Genomic DNA, 16,681 nt, shown 5'->3' with positions numbered 1-16,681 from the left:
ACTAGCACGGAGCCCTGCTTCCTGGAGAGCAAGGGAGAGCTTCTCACCCCGCAGGACAGACACACAGGCAAGTCTCTCCTGCCTGGGAGGGAAGGTATCTGCCCCCAAAAATAAGGAGAGTACAGCCCTCTGAAGAAGAGAGGTCATCACCCCAGGGACAGGTAGAGATCACCGACCACAGGACACGGTGAACTCTGCTCCCAGCGGAGGCAAAGAGAAGAAGGAACCTGCGCCAAGGAGAGCCGGGGGCAGGCGGAAACTTGCCGACCCTTAGGCAGTCAGAGTCCCGAGGACATGGCACACTCAGCATGATTCCCGGCCAAATGAGCAAAAGTTAACCCTTGTATTTTTTAATTTAATGGTGCATTATTTATTATTTCATAGTGGATTTACTGCCTGCTTGAGTTGCAATAGCGGGTGTGCCTGATGCCCAGCTTTTGAGGGGCAGCCTCTCATTTGCCATGGGTGTCCTCTGGTGGGGAAGCCTGGCATCCCTGCTCTCCATGTGTGACCCCCTTCTGCTGGGTTGGGCCCTGGCTGACATCTTCATGGACAATGAATTGCACTCAGCGTTCATCCACCAGCGACTGCGCAGCCAGGAGAGGTATGGAGATGCAGCGAGAGATCCTGTCCATCCTGTGCCCACCACACCAGCCTTTGCCGCACCTGCACGGCAAGCAGAAGACGGCGCTCACGTTCATGCTCGACCTCTTTAACGCCAACGCCAGAGCCATGGAGGCGGAGGAGGACGGCAGCTTCTCCTATCCCTACAAGCCCATCTTCACCACCCAGAGCCCACCTGCTGCCAGCCTGCAGGATGGCAACTTCCTCACCGATGCCGACATGGTCATGAGCTTCGGTAACCTGGGTGAGTGCGTGGGCCTTTCATTTTGGGTGTGTCTGGGAGTGAGATCTGCGTGCAGGAGGTACATCTCCAGTACACCCACTACTATTTCCTATGCCCCTTACACGTCGAGTGACCCGCAGTCTTACTGAATTCTGCTACAATTAGCGTCATCGTGTGGGGAGGAGTGGGTGTACGAGCATACTTTCCAGCCCTCGGCTTTCATATGACAATCTAGGGGCAGATTTATATCGGACTTGCGCCACTTTTACGCCGCTGTTGCGTCACTTTTGTGACACAGCAGCGGCGTAAACCCTGCGCCATGTTGCGCCCCATTTACCGTAAATCTGCCCCCTGGTTTGCTTAAAAGCCGCTCCAGTTGCCGGCGATTAAAGTTTGACACCCCAATGGGTCTTACCAATGCTTTATCCTTGCATGCCTCTAGGACCTGCATGGGAGCAGTAGAAATTCAATTTAGATACAAATCTACCGGGCTATATGAACATGGGGGCAGATTTACGTTCTCTGGCCCATCCCTGCAAATCAGCATGGATGCGCCAGGGAAGATGCGTCACGCAAGTTTGCCCTTGCGCCACCGCAGATGCGCCGCATTTACAATGCGGCGCATCGTGGCGCAAGGACAAGCAGATACGTGACGCATCTGCCTGCGTAAGGTTGGCGCAGTGCTGAAGTTGCGACGCAAGTGCGATGCAACTCCAGCAATGTTCCAACCTTTCCTATCCCTAACATGGTGCGTCAAGCCTTACGCCTGCTTCAAGCAGGCGCAGGGTTTTGACGCATCAGCGTTGGGAAAGTGACTCAGTGAAATCTTATAGATTTCACTGAGTCACTTTTCAGGGGCGTTCCTGCGACGGAAGGCCCCCCCTGAGTTGAAACGCCCACATGAAACCTGACGCAGGTTTCATGTGGTGCAGGGCTTTACACCGTGACGCATCTCCATAGATGCGTCAGAATGTAAATGGGGCGCAACATGGCGCAGGGTAAGAGTGGCACAAGTCCGAAATAAATCTGCCCCATGGATTCTACGTCTTGTATAGATGGGCGCGGCAGCGCCTCTTTCCATGGTGAACGGTGCGTGAGTCCCTGAGGCTTGGCTGGAAAGGGCCTGACCGTACAGGTTCCATGACCTCAGCCTCAGCGTGTGACCTCCAGATTCACAGATGTATCTTATCCGCCGGACCTGGAGATTGAATTAGACCCTCTGCTGCTGTTTCTCATTCTCATCACACCTGTGAAGCCCCCTCTACCGCGAAGCTGAGGTGAGGGGCTTGACACTCGGGGAAACAGAACCGCCCTGAGCAGCGCGTTCGAGAAAAACAAGAATAGCAGAATTTTGAGGGGAAAATAACAACATTGAGCACATGTATTCATAAACTATTGATGCCTGTTTTTTATAAGCTGTAGGAGGATGTTCTGCGAGGTCTTTCAAACTGTGACTTCGGATTCCTCAAAATGGAACAATAGCGCAAAAGGAGGGTGTATATATTACTGGAGTTGAACCCAGAAGAGAGCTGCGGCTCGAGCAGTTGCAGTGTCCAATAAAAGTGCAATGAACTTTCAAACGTCACTCCCTGAGTACTTGTGTTGACTGCAGCTTTGTGTAACAGTGTTGGCTTTGTATGGAATAGTGTGGACCTTTCTTCTAGCAGTCTAGTACAGCACCATATATAGGGATAGCTTTATAACATTTCTGGTTCGACATATTTAAAAGACACTGGGGCAGATTTACAAGCCCCTTGCGTCTTTTTTACGCCGCCGTTGCATCACTTTTGTGAAGCAGCGGCGGCGTAAAGCCAGCGCCATGGTGCAGGGTATTTACAACGTGACGCATCTGGGAGATGCGTCACGTTGTAAAGCCCTGCACCACATGTAGGCGTTCTGGCGCAGGTGGGGGCGTTCCGGCGCAGGAACGCCTCCTAAAAATGGCTGACTGAAATCTACAAGATTTCACTCAGCCACTTTTAAGGCCATGCTGCGTCAAAACCCTGCGCCTGCTTGAAGCAGGCATAAGGATTGAATGGAGCTGCGTCGCACTTGCGACGCAACTCCAGCAATGCACCGCCTTTCCGACGGCGGATGCATCAAGCATCTGCCCATCCGAGAGCCACGTTGCGCCGCATTGTAAATGTGGCGCATCAGTGGTGGCGCACGGGTGGGCAGATGCGTCGCAACTCTTCTGGCGCATCTCTGCTGATTAGCAGAGATGCGCCAGACGTCGTAAATCTGCCCCACTGTGTTTAAGTCAACAAAGTAACTAATGAAACTTTTATAGCAACGCACCTTTAGATTTAAGCACCATTTGGATAAAGCAGTAGGTCAACTGAACTTTGATTAGAGCTGAGAGACTTTAGACCTGATTGCGGGTACAGGCGCTAATGATAACTGACGATCTCACGGGGCAAGGGTGCAATCAATATCACCTATTACAAGTTATTGGGGAATAACATACAGATGTTTGTGTTTGCCGGCCCAAAATCCACATAATGCGGTTAATACCGGAGGCCTTTTCAATATTACATTTTGGCAGCTGGACCTGCCGGAATCTAATGAAGATGGAGTCATCAGATGCAATGAATGAAACCAAACTCGTAAATCCGACCTGTGCGTAATCCAGGGTTTACACACAGGTTGGAATTAACAGACCCACTCATAATCAAGTCCTAACACTGTCTTATGTGAAATCTACAGCGCTTAATGTGGAAAGGTAGAGTCTGCATCTGCCCTCATTTACCACTGTGCACAGGGCTACAATGTTGGTGTCTACCAGTGAGAGGGAAGTAAGTAAAGTGAAGATACCCTTCCCACTTCCACTTCAGATACACCTGAACTGAAGCTACACAGAAATCCCAAGAAAGAGCAGTGTTCGCTCTAACTGACCGCACAGGCGTCTTGTACTTTTAATATGGATTCAATAGAGCTCAACCTTCTAATGGTCCTACTTACGAAACCACAAACCAAAGTGAAAAACAATATGCAAAGGTGAGTGCTTGGGAAGTGCAATGTTCTTACTGAAAGTTTCACTTAGGAACAGGTGTACGATCCTAAATTGCATGCACAAACGGGTGAGCATTCAAAAGCGAATAGGGCCAGGTACAATTCCTATTGAACAAGTCGCAATTCAGTTGCAACTAGCTAAATAGGAATTGTGACAAGCTATTAGGAAGGGCGTCCCTTCCTAATAGCGACTCTCTACTCCATGTTTGAATGTTTTGTGACCGCTGTTGCAGTCGCAAAACACTCGCAATTTACCGCACTCTTCAAGAGGGTGGTAATGCACTCGCAAATGGGAAGGGGTCCGCAGGGGACCTCTCCCCCTTTGCAAATACAGGGGAAAATATTTTTTAGGAGCAGGCATTGACCCCTACCTGCCCTTAGAAAATGAAACGAAAATGATTCATTTTATGTTTTTTAAATGCATCCCATTTACCTTAAAGGAAAACAGGATGCAATTTTTTTTTTAAAAACCTGCTTTATTTAAAAGCAGCCCCAGACATGGAGTTCTGCTGAGCCCAGCAGGCCACCATCCATGGGAGGGCGAGCCATTCCCAATGGGGTCGCAAATTGCGAGTGCCTCATGAATATTCATGAGGCATGCAATTTGCAACCCCATTGGGAACCGTGAACAGTGTCTCAGACATTGTTGTACATGGCATTTCACGACTCGCAAATTGTGACTCGCAATCCAGCGCAATTTGCGAGTTGCAAATTGTCATGGTCGTACACCTGCCCCTTAATCACATATTAATTCAGATTATTCAAACATATACATTCTTCTTATAGCTCCTATATAAACCAGGAGCCATGACATTATATTCCCAAAAAGATTTTCTTTATTCTTCACAACATCAAACTGAAGGGACTTAATCATGACTGTAAACAAACAATGCATATATTTATGTACATATATAAAATACATATTCAGTAACCAACCTGAGGCTACGTAGTCATGCATAACTGGAATCCATAGGAAATAAGAGAATTCCCAGAACCATTTTACTTATGATTGGATGTTAAAGCTTTTTGCCAGCATGCCCAATACTGTCAGCGACAGTACACTAATTAAACATTGCAGTTGTTTGAAATTAAAGCACCAAAGAACATATTTTATTTAAAAAATATTCTGTGGTACACAATTTTTAAATGTTTATATTTTACCTCCCACGTAGAGCAAAAGTCAACGTTATCTTGAACAAATTTGCCGTCGTTTTCTCTGGTTATTTCAGGTCCTGAAGGCTGAGAAAATTATTAGAAACACAGTTTTTTATAAAAGTAACATAGACGTTTTGTACTAATTGAATTAACACAGCCATGCCACATAAGTATTTCAATTATTTATTCCTTAGCTTACTTTTATGACTATCTGCCTTAGGATCTGCCATCAAGCTGGCTGAAAATATAAGATCCCCTGATTTCTTGAGGAAGTGCTAAATCCAGAGATGAATACATTGATGGAGTTATTTTTTGTGTTTAAGAGTTTTTATTGAGTTTTCAGAAATAAACAAAGCATAGAAATACATATAGAATACAATCAATCAGGAAATCTAAATTATACTTACAAAGTATAAAAAATCAAATAATAAGTCCAATAGCACAAACAATAACGAAGAAGGAGAAAAGAGAAGAAAAGAAAAAGAAGGAAGAGGAAATGGGAAAGAAAAAAAAGAAGGAGAATAGAGAAGAAATAAAAATAAAAATCAAGGAATTGAGAAGAATAGCACTGCCCTAAGACTATGTATGCTTACCAAAGAAAAGGAGGAAATTCCAAGTTAGAGAAGAGAAGTGTGTGAGGAAAGATAAGACGTGAATGGTAACCAAAGAAGATCAGATTTAATTTTTTGCGAGAGGACAGAAGAGGAAACAGTGGCAATTCGATGTTCATCACAGATAAAATTCCACCACATTAATAAAGAAATTTTCTAATTATCTTTCCATGAAGATAAAATAACTTTAAATGCCATTGCAATAAAAAGATCAAACAATAATGAAATAGAAGTGGAGTCATCTAAATCAGGTGATGAGGAACCTAAGAAAACATTATGAAATGATAAACTCAAATCGCAATTAAAAACTTTCATACACTTTGACCAAACCGACTTCCAAAAAGGCACAACATTGGGACAATCATAAAGGAGATGTCTCAGGGTGCCAGTATATTTAGAACAAGACCAGCATAATGGTGATGAGGAAGGGGAGAACTTGGATATGCAAACAGGAGTAATAACAGTAAATAAAATACAAGGATTGAGTAATTCGAGCAGCGGCAGAAATCTTAAATAACTTAGACCATAGTTTATCCCATACAATAACGGAAAATGAAAGGGATAAGTCTGATTCCCAAGCAAGCTCAATGGCAGATTTAGGTCTCTCTGTTAAGTGTACTGGCAATAATTTATAAACAAGGGCTGCTTTAGGTATATGGATAGGGAATATACTATATAAAGGTGTAGGGGGAGTAAGAGAGGGAATCGATACAGGTAAGTCAAAGGAGGATAATTGTGAGTGTAAGGCGGCTGATATTAAAAGGTATTCAGCATGAAATGTATCAGGTAATTGAAATCGTGTTTGCAACTCAAGGAAGGGGATAATAGAATGTTGAAGGATTAATTGGTGAACGAAGATAATACCCTTCTCCTTCCAGTGTTTGTAATAGAATGATTTACCCTTGTATCTAAGAAATTTATTATACCAGATAGTGGAGGAGAGAAAGCATTGAAATGAAGTTAAACCCTTAGTAAACGTATTATATAACACACTTTGGGAATGTTTTATAATCGGGTTATTAGAAATGAAAGTACAATTGGACATATAAATCACATTCTGAAAAGAAAAATCCTTTAGACAGGAACGTTCAAAAGTAATCCATCTCGGGATAGGGGTGGTCACAAAATCAAAAGATAAAGCAAAGGATTGTTTAACCCGTTCTGTGCCCATGACGAGATGGTCTCGTCATGGAGCACAGTCGCGCTGTGCCCATGACGAGACCATCTCGTCATGAGACCCACCCATGGGGGAAGCTCTGGCGCTCCCCCCGTGATTGCTCGATTTTTTTTTTTTTACTGGGGAGGCAGGGGAAGACCTTCCCCTGCCTCCCCCCGCCCCCCGCCCGCGTCATCAATGACGTCAGCGCGTCATCGGAGGTTTCCCCTTTGCTCTCCGAGGCGCAGGAAGCCATTTGCTTCCTGCGCGTCGGAGAGTAAAGGTCAGTTTTGGGGCTGGGGAGGGGGGCTATATTGCGATCGGTGGGTGCTGCTAGCGTAGGGGGGTGGGGGGTGAAATAAAGTCAGACAGAGGGTTTGCAAAGTGCCCAGATTGATTTGATTTGCATTCAAATACACCAGCATCACATTGTTTGCTAGTGAAGTGCTACTTTCGTTTTGTCGTCTAACTTTGAACAGCATTGTTGTTCCTTGGGGGGGCGAAATAAAGTAAGACAGAGGGGTTGCAAAGTGGCCAGATTGATTTTAGTTGCATTCAAGTACACCAGCATCAGAGTTTGCCAGTGAAGTGCTACTTTCGTTTTCTCGTCTAACTTTGAACAGCATTGTTGTTCCCAGGGGGGGCGAAATAAAGTAAGACAGAGGGTTTGCAAAGTGCCCAGATTGATTTGATTTGCATTTAAATACACCAGCATCACATTGTTTGCTAGTGAAGTGCTACTTTCATTTTGTCGTCTAACTTTGAACAGCATTGTTGTTCCTTGGGGGGGCGAAATAAAGTAAGACAGAGGGGTTGCAAAGTGGCCAGATTGATTTTATTTTCATTCAAGTACACCAGCATCAGAGTTTGCCAGTGAAGTGCTACTTTCGTTTTCTCGTCTTCCTTTGAACAGTATTGTTGTTCCCAGGGGGGGCGAAATAAAGTAAGACAGAGGGGTTGCAAAGTGGCCTGATTGTTTTTTTTTATTTTACATCCAAATACACCAGCATTACAGAGTTTGCCAGTGAAGTGCTACTTTCGTTTTCTCGTCTAACTTTGAACAGCATTGTTGTTCCCGGGGGCGGCGAAATAAAGTAAGACAGAGGGGTTGCAAAGTGGCCAGATTGATTTTATTTGCATCCAAGTACACCAGCATCAGAGTTTGCCAGTGAAGTGCTACTTTCGTTTTCTCGTCTTCCTTTGAACAGTATTGTTGTTCCCAGGGGGGGGCGAAATAAAGTAAGACAGAGGGGTTGCAAAGTGGCCAGATTGTTTTTTTTTATTTTACATCCAAATACACCAGCATCACAGAGTTTGCCAGTGAAGTGCTACTTTCGTTTTCTCGTCTAACTTTGAACAGCATTGTTGTTCCCAGGGGGGGCGAAATAAAGTTAGACAGAGGGATTGAAAGTGGCCAGATTGATTTTATTTGCTTCCAAGTACATCAGCATCAGAGTTTGCCAGTGAAGTGCTACTTTCGTTTTCTCGTCTTCCTTTGAACAGTATTGTTGTTCCCAGGGGGGCGAAATAAAGTAAGACAGAGGGGTTGCAAAGTGGCCAGATTGTTTTTTTTTATTTTACATCCAAATACACCAGCATCACAGAGTTTGCCAGTGAAGTGCTACTTTCGTTTTCTCGTCTAACTTTGAGCAGCATTGTTGTTCCCAGGGGGGGCGAAATAAAGTTAGACAGAGGGGTTGCAAAGTGGCCAGATTGATTTTATTTGCATCCAAGTACACCAGCATCAGAGTTTGCCAGTGTAGTGCTACTTTCGTTTTCGCGTCTTCCTTTGAACAGTATTGTTGTTCCCAGGGGGGGGCGAAATAAAGTAAGACAGAGGGGTTGCAAAGTGGCCAGATTGTTATTTTTTATTTTACATCCAAATACACCAGCATCACAGAGTTTGCCAGTGAAGTGCTACTTTCGTTTTCTTGTCTAACTTTGAACAGCATTGTTGTTCCCAGGGGGGGCGAAATAAAGTTAGACAGAGGGGTTGCAAAGTGGCCAGATTGATTTTATTTGCATCCAAGCACACCAGCATCAGAGTTTGCTAGTGTAGTGCTACTTTCGTTTTCTCGTCTTCCTTTGAACAGCATTGTTGTTTCCAGGGTGGGAGAGTGTACCATTCCTGGAGGTACTGCAATACCTGGTTGATGGGTGAATTGGAAAACACAATGTGCACCATGGTTCTGTGTTTATGGATGTGGTCTACCATACTGCTTATGTTTTGTAAGGATGTAAGCAATGGACAATGAAACGGTTCCCTTCAGGGCCCTCTAGTCATGTCCATAACTTTTCAGGTGAAACCACTCGCTGATTTCTGAATAGTTAGTGAGAGATCGTTTAGGTAACCATGTTGTTTCTGCTTACATTACACATGCTTTACATTGCCTAGGAGTGTTTTTTTTTTTTTTAGGCAGCGTATTACTCTTATCAAGTGCATAATTTGAATTGAGCCACATCCAAGTGTTTATTGCGGGCACAATTAGGTTATAGCTGAAGGCAGTGCGAGTTTCTCTCAGTGGGCAAGTATGGTGTTCAGTGGGGATGTGGCACTATGGCCGGAGCTGTTGAATTTGGAAATGGGGAACCGGGTTCAGCATTCATGACCAGTCCACCACACCACTGTACTGAGGGAGCACATTCCCATGCTAGACCGTAGAAGGCCCCACTAGACCTTAGAAGGCTTGATGTCTTAGCACAAGCAGGTGTACTGTAGTGGTGTCAATTGTGGGTTATCCTTGAAGGCCTGTCCACCACAATCCATACTGAAGTTCATCTCCAGTGTTGGTGACAGGCCTACGAAGCAGCACACCCTAGAGCAACAGTGATCCAGTCGCTGTGACTGTCACTGAGGTCACATGAACCTTGAGCAGGTTAGGGCGATGCGAACGGTGTGACCTCACTGGGTACCTATTTCGGGTGGGTGTTTGCACTGTGATGAGGGGATTACCAGGTCATTATTCACGCAGCTCTCTGATGGATGTCACATGAGGTAAAATACTGCAATAAATGGCAGACACTCTGAAAACAAGAGCAAACGTTATGTTACATGAGGCAATGGTGGTAATTGTGCATGTATCATAAGTAAATAAAATACAAGAGGTAGCAAACTATACGTTACAAGAGGAAAAGTGACATGTGTGCAACTTACAAAAGAGTACAAAGTACAAGTAGAGGTAAAAAAAAGTGCAATAAATGGCAGACACGCAAAACACAGGAACACACTGGGAAGGCACTTCTACGGGCATGGAGAACAAAATTTCCTATAATGTAAAGACTTCCTTCAGACAATAGAGAGGGTGTGAATTAAGTTTGGAAATGTCTTTGCAGGAGGAGAACTTGAGGTCAGTTTTGAAGGACTGGGAAGAGGGAGGGGGTGGTCCGGAGCTGAGGCTCAGTTCCAGATTCTCGCCGCGTTGCTTGTAAAGGATTGGGCCATCGATCTTTCCTTCTTGAAAGTGGGAGATTCAAGCAATAAATTTTGCGCAGTACGTGATGGTCTACAGCATTATATGCATATGTTACAATAAAGTTTTTTTTCTCCTTTTTATTTAGTCTAAAGCTTTTCGACAGTGGCTGTTCTGCAGTTTTGTTTTGTTGCATTGTTTAGGTAAGAATTTTTTTGTTGTTGTATTTACACCAAATGAGTAATAATATAATGTCTGAATGAATTTTTGTGATGTCATAATGGCGGCATTTTTAGTTAGTGGTTTGAGCATGAAATTCTTTGCGATGTGTTTTGCATAGTCTTATGTGTAATTGCTTTTCTCTTTCTTTTTTAGTGGGATATTGTTGATCCATACTGTGTCTGTACAGAGTTGGTGGTGGTGAGTAGTTTAGCTGCCTCTGGCAAGTGAGTGGTATTGTTTTGGAGTATATTTGAGTTTTTGATAAAGGTGCTTTTTGTTTATTACCTATTTTACAAAGTGTTTGTTGTTGTTGACTTGTTTGACAAGTTACCTTTATTAGTAAGCAATATGGCTAGCCGTAGAATGACTGCTCAACAGGTGGTCGGTATGCTTCTTGAATCTTCCTCTGAGCATGATTATGAGACTGACAGTGCGTCTGAGGGAGAGGAGGGAGGGGAAGATTCTGGCAGTGAGTTTTCAGTCAACATGGAGTCATCGGATGATGAAGGTACTCTCAGTGCATATGAAGGTACTCTTGGTGTGGATGAAGCAACTCTCAGTGCGGATGAAGTGCCTGTCTTAAAGGAGGAAACTGCTGTGCCGATGGTGCAAGAGGCATCTGGATTGCAGTCTGAGGCTGCTAGGCTTCCTACTGGAAGTGCTGGACTTTGGGTTGATCCAAACATGGTGCAGCCGGTGTTGCCTGCCTTTAGCGGTGATGAAGGGTGTACAGTGAATTGTGAAAACTTTTTGCCTATACAGTTTTTTCAGTTGTTTATGGATGATGTATTTTTGGGTGAGATTGTTGAGCAGACGAATTTGTATGCTGAACAGTTTTTGAGGAACAACAGCGACAAACTTAGGCCCCAGTCTAGAGCTACCCGGTGGACTCCCACATATCTGGAAGAGATTAAGAAGTTTCTGGGTTTGACTTTATTGATGGGTGTGATAAGGAAGCCAACCTTGGCTTCATATTGGTCTACTAGCCCCTTGTTGGCAACTGCCATATTTCCTGCAGTTATGACTCGTAATCGGTATTTACTTTTGCTACGTATGCTGCATTTTGTTGATAATTCAATGGCGTTGCCACAAGATCACCCTGACTGTGACTTTCTTTTTAAGATTCGGCCCGTTCTTGATCACTTTGTAGATCGATTTTCTGAGATCTATACTCCAGGGAAAGAAATATCTATTGATGAGTCTTTGGTCTTATTCAAGGGCCGTTTGGTTTTTAGGCAGTACATCCCTAGCAAGAGGGCACGCTATGGAATTAAGCTGTATATGTTGTCTGAGAGTAGGACAGGATATGTTTTTAATTTTCGTGTGTACACTGGTAGAGATTCTACTATTGACCCCCCAGGTTGTCCGTCCACTTTTGGAGTTGCAGAGAAAATTGTGTGGGATCTTGCTAGAAGACTGTTTAACAGAGGCCACCATTTGTACCTTGATAACTTCTATACTGCTGTGCAATTAGTTAAGGAATTGTATAAAGTGGACACTTTTGCATGTGGCACAATCCGCTCTAACCGTAAAGGTTATCCGAAAGAGCTTGTTTGCAAAAAACTTCAGAGGGGGCAGTGCAGTTCCTTGCGTAGTGATGAACTACTAGCTGTAAAATTGGTGGACAGGAGGGATGTGTACATGCTGACTACCATCCATGATGAGAGTACTTCACCTGTGGCTGTTTGGGGTCAGGTTGCTGAAGTGCGCAAACCTGTGTGCATTCTAGACTACAATAAGCACATGGGTGGTGTTGACAGAGTAGATCAGAGGTTGGAACCTTACTCTGCTATTCGGAATGCTTATGTTTGGTATAAGAAGTTGTCCATCCATTTCTTCGAATTAGCAATGTTCAATGCTTTTATTGTGTTCAAGGAGTGTTCTCCTGCGTCAAAGTTGACATTTCTTCAGTTTCAGCACTCTGTGATAGCTAGCCTTGTTGTTGTGGAACAGGCAAGTGTTCCTAGATTTGGAGTGGTGGAGGATGTGGTTCGATTGAAAGATCGCCACTTTCCTGATTTCATCCCTCCCACACCGGCAAAAGATTTTCCCACTAGGAGATGCAGAGTCTGTTGGCGAAGAGGTACGCGGAAGGAGATTCGTTTGTACTGCCCCGACTGTCCATCTAAACCTGGGCTGTGTGTCCCTGCTTGTTTTAGAGCGTACCATACGCAAACGAATTTTTGGGAGCATTTATGAGTGGTAAAGTTAACTGATTGGTTTGTATTCTTTGAAAAATTTGATTCTGTTTCAAGGTTGGCGTTAGTGCAATGTGTTTAGTTTCTGATTTTGTGTTTGTAGATTTGTATCTATTTGTGATTTGTTTGTGTTTTTATTTTTGTCTAAAAAAATCCTAAATGTGTTGGCAGTGTGTGTGGACTGGCACTTCTTTGGCGGTGTACGTGGAATGGTGCTTGGCTGGCGGTGTGCATGGGCTGGTGCTTGGCTGGTGGTGTGCGTGGACTGGTGCTTGGCTGGCGGTGTGCGTGGACTGGTGCTTGGCTGGCGGTGTGCATGGACTGGTGCTTGGCTGGTGGTGTGCGTGGACTGGTGCTTGGCTGGCGCTGTGCGTGGACTGGTGCTTGGCTGGCGGTGTGCGTGGACTGGCGATTGGCTGGTGGTGTGCCTGGACTGGCGCTTGGCTAGCGGTGTGCGTGGACTGGTGTTTAGCTAGCGGTGTGCGTGGACTGGCGCTCGGCTGGCTGTGTGTGAGTAGTGACTTGCTGCTGGTCACTTCACACACTGCTAGCTGAGTGTCACTCCACGCAATCCATCAGCTTGTGTAGTTGCTGTGTCAGGAATGTGGGCGTGTGAAAGTGATGGGCCCTTGAATGGCGCTGTGTGCTGGTGTGAGTTTTGTTATGTGATGGTCCCGCGGCTGGCGGTGTGAATTGTTTTGGATGTCTCACACGTATGAAAGGTGTATGAATGGCCTGTAAAGAGGGAGGTGCCTTGTCGTGGCTTTACAGCTCACGAGCTGTGAGTCAATGGTTCAGTTTCTCGCCCTTTCAATTATTAACAGTGCATTTCATTTTTGTGAAATCACTTGCTAATACAATTGTATATTCTGAACCATCACTCACCCTTGTGCCAAATTCAACCAGAATGTGTGTGTGCTTGAGGATTAGATGGCTGTGCAGTAATATTTGCCTTTCTGAAGCAGGGTGTACCTTGTCCCTTTTGTGAATTTTGTAATGTGTTGTTTTTGTGCCTGGTGGTGCGAATGGTCTTGTGTGTATCAGGTATGAAAGGTGTGTGAATGGCCTGTAAAGCGGTTGGTGCCTAGCCGTGGCTTTACAGCTCACGAGCTGCGAGTCATTGGTTCAGTTTTTTCTCCATTTAATTATTGACAGTGCATTTCATTTTTGTGAAATCTCTTGTTAATAAAATGCACTATACTGAACCATCACTCGCCCTCGTGCGAAATCCAACCAGTATGTGTGTGCGTTTGAGGAATAGGTGGCTGTGCAGGATTCTTGGTCTTTTTAGTTTCTCTGCCAAGGTGTATGTTCCATGTAAAAATAACTCACCAACTGTAGTTATTGTCGTAAACCCATGGGAGTTCATGGTGATGTCTCTCTTGTGAATTCCAAAAAGTTTGTTACCCTCAATGTTCTGCAAACCTCAAAATATCTGTCACATTGTCCATGCAATATTGTGCCGAAATTCTCACGTTGTAGAAACAATGTCAAAACGTTCTGGTTTTGCAAGGGGGTCAACAGTCTTTTTGGCCCGTGCTCGGCGGCCATCTAAGGAAACCTACCAAACCCATACATTTCTGAAAACTAGACACCCGGGGGCTTCCAGGGAGGTATGGCTTGCGTGGATCCCCCAACGTTTCCTTACCCAGAATCCCCTGCAAACCTCAAATATAGCTGAAAAAATCACTTTTTTCACACATTATTGTGTGGGAAAGTTGTGGCATCACCGGGCTCACTCAAATTTCCCACCTCCCAGTGTTCCCCTGGGTCTCCCGGTAAAAATGGTGCCTCACTTGTGTGGGAGGCTCAAGTACCCGCGACAGGCAAGGGCCCAAAACGTAGTGATGCGACATCAACATTGCCTATCTCAAAACCACCTGGTTTTGCAAGGGGGGTCTCTTGGGTTTTTGGCCCGGTGCACGGTGGCCATCTAGGGAAACCTACCAAATCCATAAATTTCTGAAAACTAGACACCCGGGGGCTTCCAGGGAGGTATGGCTTGCGTGGATCCCCCAACATTTCCTTACCCAGAATCCCCTGCAAACCTCAATGTTAGCTGAAAAAAATCACTTTTTTCACACTTTTTTGTGTGGGAAAGTTGTGGCATCACCGGGCTCACTCAAATTTCACACCTCCAAGCGTTCCCCTGGGTCTCCCAGTAAAAATGGTGCCTCACTTGTGTGGGAGGCCTAAGTACCCGCGACAGGCAAGGGCCGAAAACGTAGTGATGCGACATCAACATTGCCTATCTCAAAACCACCTGGTTTTGCAAGGGGAGTCTCTTGGGTTTTTGGCCCGGTGCACGGCGGCCATCTAGGGAAACCTACCAAACCCATACATTTCTGAAAACTAGACACCCGGGGGCTTCCAGGGAGGTATGGTTTGCATGGATCCCCCAACGTTTCCTTACCCAGAATCCCCTGCAATCCTCAAATATAGCTGAAAAAATTACTTTTCACACTTTTTTGTGTGGGAAAGTTGTGGCATCACCGGGCTCACTCAAATTTCCCACATCCCAGCGTTCCCCTGGGTCTCCCGGTAAAAATGGTGCCTCACTTGTGTGGGAGGCCCAAGTACCCGCGACAGGCAAGGGCCCAAAACGTAGTGATGCGACATCAACATTGCCTATCTCAAAACCACCTGGCTTTGCAAGGGGGGTCTCTTGGGTTTTTGCCCGGTGCACGGCGGCCATCTAGGGAAACCTACCAAACCCATACATTTCTGAAAACTAGACACCCGGGGGCTTCCAGGGAGGTATGGCTTGTGTGGATCCCCCAACGTTTCCTTACCCAGAATCCCCTGCAAACCTCAATTTTAGCTGAAATAATCACTTTTTTCACACTTTTTTGTGTGGGAAAGTTGTGGCATCACCGGGCTCACTCAAATTTCACACCACGGGTACTTGGGCCTCCCACACAAGTGAGGCACCATTTTTACCGGGAGACCCAGGGGAACGCTGGGAGGTGTGAAATTTGAGTGAGCCCGGTGATGCCACAACTTTCCCACACAAAAAAGTGTGAAAAAAGTGAAACTTTAAATATCCCCAGCATGTTGCGACTGTATTACTTAGAGCAGCATCATTGGTATTGGGAGAGAATAGTGTGGGTGTACATCCTCTAGGATACTTCGATAGTCATTTAGCTAGGGCTCCCCAGACTAATATCCCAAATATGTCCCAAAATCTTAACCAATGCTTACCATCTCAGATCAACACAAGTAATAGGTATTTGGCATTAAGTAACTTGGATCAGAATGACTGACTAACGCCAGCCAATAAGCTAGATGTTGAGACTAACATAGCCATTCAGGTTGGGGACAGGATTTTGACTACAGTGGAACCTTACGCAGAGTTCGAACAAACAAGGATGGAGACCCCTATATTGTCCCATGATATCTCGATTTCTAATCCTATGACAATTGCTGAGCCCCAAATTAACCTAGGAACTACCAATGCTAGTTTGGGTGAGGCTGGGCAATGTGGCATTAGGTATATCGAGAATGTGGGGATAAATACTGCAAAGCCGTCATTTGACGGAACTAACGCTTTAAGGAGCCCTGCGGATAGCGTAGTAGAACCTCTATCTGTTAGACTAATATCATGGAACATAGCAGGGCTAACTAGGAACCTGCAGGATGAAGCTTGGTGCTCCTATATTGAGGAGTATGATATTGTTCTCCTTCAGGAGACCTGGGCTATAGAAACACCGCATAGACTGGGATATAGAACATTCAGTTGCGGCGCAATCCCGTCAGTAAGAGGAAGAGCGTCTGGGGGTTTGGTGGTATGGGTAAGGGTTACCTTGGAGTTAGATATTACCCTACTGTCGATTTCTTCCCCTGATTTAATGGGTCTAAAAATAGTAACAAGGGGAAAAGAAATCATATACTTACTAAATATATATAACAGACCGCACCCTCTTAATAAAGAATCAAAGGTGGTAGAACTTCTCGATTCTTTTTTAAATACTCTAAGTCCAAATAAACAGATAATTGTCGGAGGTGATTTTAACTGCCAATATGAACCAGTACTGGGCTTGGACACTCTATTTGATGATCAGGACATAGCC

At 45.0% G+C, this 16,681-nt stretch overlaps 1 long non-coding RNA gene across 1 annotated transcript in view; it reads right to left on the bottom strand.

The window, feature by feature from the left end:
* Positions 1-1,271: 1,271 nt before the first annotated feature.
* Positions 1,272-16,681, bottom strand: part of LOC146839327 (uncharacterized) — a 34,684-nt gene continuing 19,274 nt past the window's right edge. Inside the window, exons 2-3 of the long non-coding RNA XR_014980676.1 lie at positions 5,021-5,098; positions 1,272-1,292 (exon numbers count right to left, since the gene is read on the bottom strand). This is a non-coding gene — a long non-coding RNA (uncharacterized LOC146839327). The remainder of the gene's footprint in view (positions 1,293-5,020; positions 5,099-16,681) is intronic.

Source organism: Triturus cristatus, chromosome 4_1 (assembly GCF_964204655.1).
Source record: "Triturus cristatus chromosome 4_1, aTriCri1.1, whole genome shotgun sequence".
Classification (NCBI taxonomy): domain Eukaryota; kingdom Metazoa; phylum Chordata; class Amphibia; order Caudata; family Salamandridae; genus Triturus; species Triturus cristatus.
The sequence above is the reverse complement of the archived record's forward strand: the minus strand, read 5'-3'. Positions and strand labels throughout refer to the sequence as shown.